The sequence below is a fragment of the Symphalangus syndactylus genome, chromosome 4 (assembly GCF_028878055.3).
Source record: "Symphalangus syndactylus isolate Jambi chromosome 4, NHGRI_mSymSyn1-v2.1_pri, whole genome shotgun sequence".
Taxonomy (NCBI): Eukaryota; Metazoa; Chordata; class Mammalia; order Primates; family Hylobatidae; genus Symphalangus; species Symphalangus syndactylus.
Genome location: NC_072426.2, coordinates 159,126,204 through 159,128,992, shown reverse-complemented (window position 1 = coordinate 159,128,992; position 2,789 = coordinate 159,126,204). Strand labels below are relative to the sequence as shown.

The following is a 2,789-nucleotide window of genomic DNA, read 5'->3' as shown; positions in this document are numbered from 1 at the left end:
ACTGGAGTGTGGAAACCAGTGATTATCATAGCTTGAATGGATGAATGAACAGAAAGATAGATGGATAGAAGAAAATTGGGAGGGCTAATGTATATCAGGGGAGGTGAAACTGTTCCCTGAGATGGCCGATAGTTTAGGAAGGGAATCATAACAAAGCCCAGAAATGCCTGAAAAGATGCTATGTAAACAAATAAATAAAAACAAGGCAAACTAAGCTTAAACCAGGACGGTCTGCTGCAGATTGGAGAGGTTCAGGTAAGCTAGATGGCCTGATAGGAAACTAAGAAGAGAGAGAAGCTGCATCAGAGGATTCCCGAAGGAAGAGTCTAGGACTGCACTAAGAATGGGCTTCACTTCCTACAGAAACGAGCCAGAGTAGCCTAGATGGAAAACAACAACAACAACAACAAAAATAGATTAAAAAAAGAACCACCCTCTTTAAGAATTCATAATCTATTTGATTAGTACTTCCTTAGTACCAGGTTCCATGCTAAGCACATTACATGAATTGACTCATTTGAACTTCCTTTAAAAAATCTCAAGAGGGCGGGGCATAGTGGCTCACGCCTGTAATCCCAGCACTTTGGGAGGCTGAGGCAGGCAGATCACCTGAGGTCAGGAGTTCGAGACCAGCCTGGCCAACATGGTGAAACCTCGTCTCTGCTAAAAAAAAACAAAAATTACCTGGGCGTGGTGACATGCACCTGTAATTCCAGCTGCTTGGAAGGCTGAGACAGGAGAATCACTTGAGCCCAGGAGGCGGAGGTTGCAGTGAGCTGAGACCGCGCCATTGCACTCCAGCCTGGGCAACAAGAGCGAAACTCCATCTCAAAAAGAAAAAAAAAAAACACCCCAAGAAAAAAGAGATTTTGTAATCCCTATTGTGTAGCTGAGATGACAGAACTGTAGCCAGACTAGTGTAAGACCACAGAGCTAGCAATTGGAAGGTTGGGTTGGAACCCAGGTTTGCCTCACTTTTGCCCCTTAAGACTTTGCAGTTCTGTTCCTCTAAGGATACTGTGGGAGATGGTTTGGGCTAGAAAAAAAAGTGAACTAACCTAGGAAGAAAATACCTCACATCACCTCCAAAGTTTGAAACTGGAGGAAAATCAAGAAATGCAAAGCCCAAGAAATTAAAATATGAGAAGAAACAGGCTTCCGTTCCCTGCTACCCTCATTGAGGATTGTGAGATTTCCCTGACTACAGTGCGGATCCCGTAAGAGTGCCGTTACTGTGGCAGGGAGATTGCTGTGGACACTGAACACTAACCACATGCACGGGTTGCATTTTTCCTGGTTGAGGGGTAGGGAGAGGATGGGGAAGGAATTCAAGAAAACTGAAAGGGGAAAAGCTATAAATGCCAAGGCCATGAACTGTGGAGACACAAATCCTCCTTTTCCCTTGACCCCATTTTACCCTGGATATGTAATTGTTGGGGAAAGGAGTAGAAATTGTTGGGGAATGGAGTAGAAATTGATGGAAGGAGGTGACAGCACCAAGTTGTGGGCCAGGTACCCATCTGTTGGGGTACACCCCAGGGAGAGGTTTGGTTGTATGACCCTGGCACAGATAGTCATGGATGAAAGACGATTTCTGAGTCAGGGAGCAATCTGACAGGTCATCATTTTGCATTTTATTTAATTGAATTATGTATTTTTATCTGTTCAATGAAATAAAAAGCGAGCTGAAGGTTTTATTGTCTTATTTGGCACTTTAATGGAAAGATATGTGCTGTAAAATATGTCTTATTTACAGGATTAGGCTCAGATGTACATTAAGTGTTGAATTTATTCCATTGATATATTTTGAAAAGAATGGGTTCATCATTTAGAGGAGAAGTAGGGTGGATGAGGAGATGGAAGGATGTTTGTTTGTTTACTTTGCTTTGTATTCCCTTTGCTGATGTTTTGATTAGAACACTACAAAGAAAAGGTATTTGGAGACGTAAATGGGCAAGAAATGTCATATATTGATTTTTCTGGAATTCATATCTATGTCTAACTCTCATCTCAAGTTTTAAGCTTCATCCATTTTCAGGTTCTTTCAGATGCTAAACTTACAAAACATATTTGTAGGCTTGTTGCTCTTTCCAGCCTATCCCTGTTTCTTCGATTCTCACCATTGCCTTCACTCACACTCATATTTTTTTGCTCCAATTATGGCAATAACTTTGTGACAGGTTTCTAGGCCTGCCTCCTCCAACTTCTACATACTTGCCAGAGTTGACTTTCGAAAACACACATTTACTCATGTTCTCTTTTTCCTTCTTGTTTTTCCTTCCCCTGCCCACCAACATCTTGTGGGTGCTGTACAGATGTGGTAACAAGGTCTGAGGGAGGCACATGCCACGCATGTGCATAGAAACCCAATCATCACACTCATCAACCCCAAAAGGATCACTTCTTCATGTTAGTAACTTTCTTAACCTTTTTAAAGATAGCTCTTTGTGCTCAGAAGAAGGTCCAGCTTTGCTCATGGATTACAAAGTCTTGACCATTTCTCAACATGCGAGCTCCCGACAGCTTCTGCCCCATTGCCATGAAGCTGCCAAACACAGTGCTTTTCCACCACCCTTGCCTTTCTGACTGCTGCTGCTGCTTCCTGGAACATCATTCCCTATCCCCTCCATCCCATCAGTCACTTCTTGATCTGGCCCGAAGCCCTCCATTTTCGGGCACGTGGCTCATCTCACAGCAAGCCCCTGCTCACACACTCAGCCAGCGTGGATCAGATATCTGTCCTCTCCGCTCATTCAGCACCTGTTTGTGTTTCTAACATGTCACCGTTT

At 43.3% G+C, this 2,789-nt stretch overlaps 1 non-coding gene across 1 annotated transcript; it reads right to left on the bottom strand.

The window, feature by feature from the left end:
* Positions 1 to 2,294: 2,294 nt before the first annotated feature.
* LOC129481476 (small nucleolar RNA U13) lies at positions 2,295 to 2,398 on the bottom strand. The gene has a single exon (XR_008657462.1). It is a non-coding gene; the product is annotated as a small nucleolar RNA U13 (small nucleolar RNA).
* Between the last annotated feature and the right edge of the window lie 391 nt (positions 2,399 to 2,789).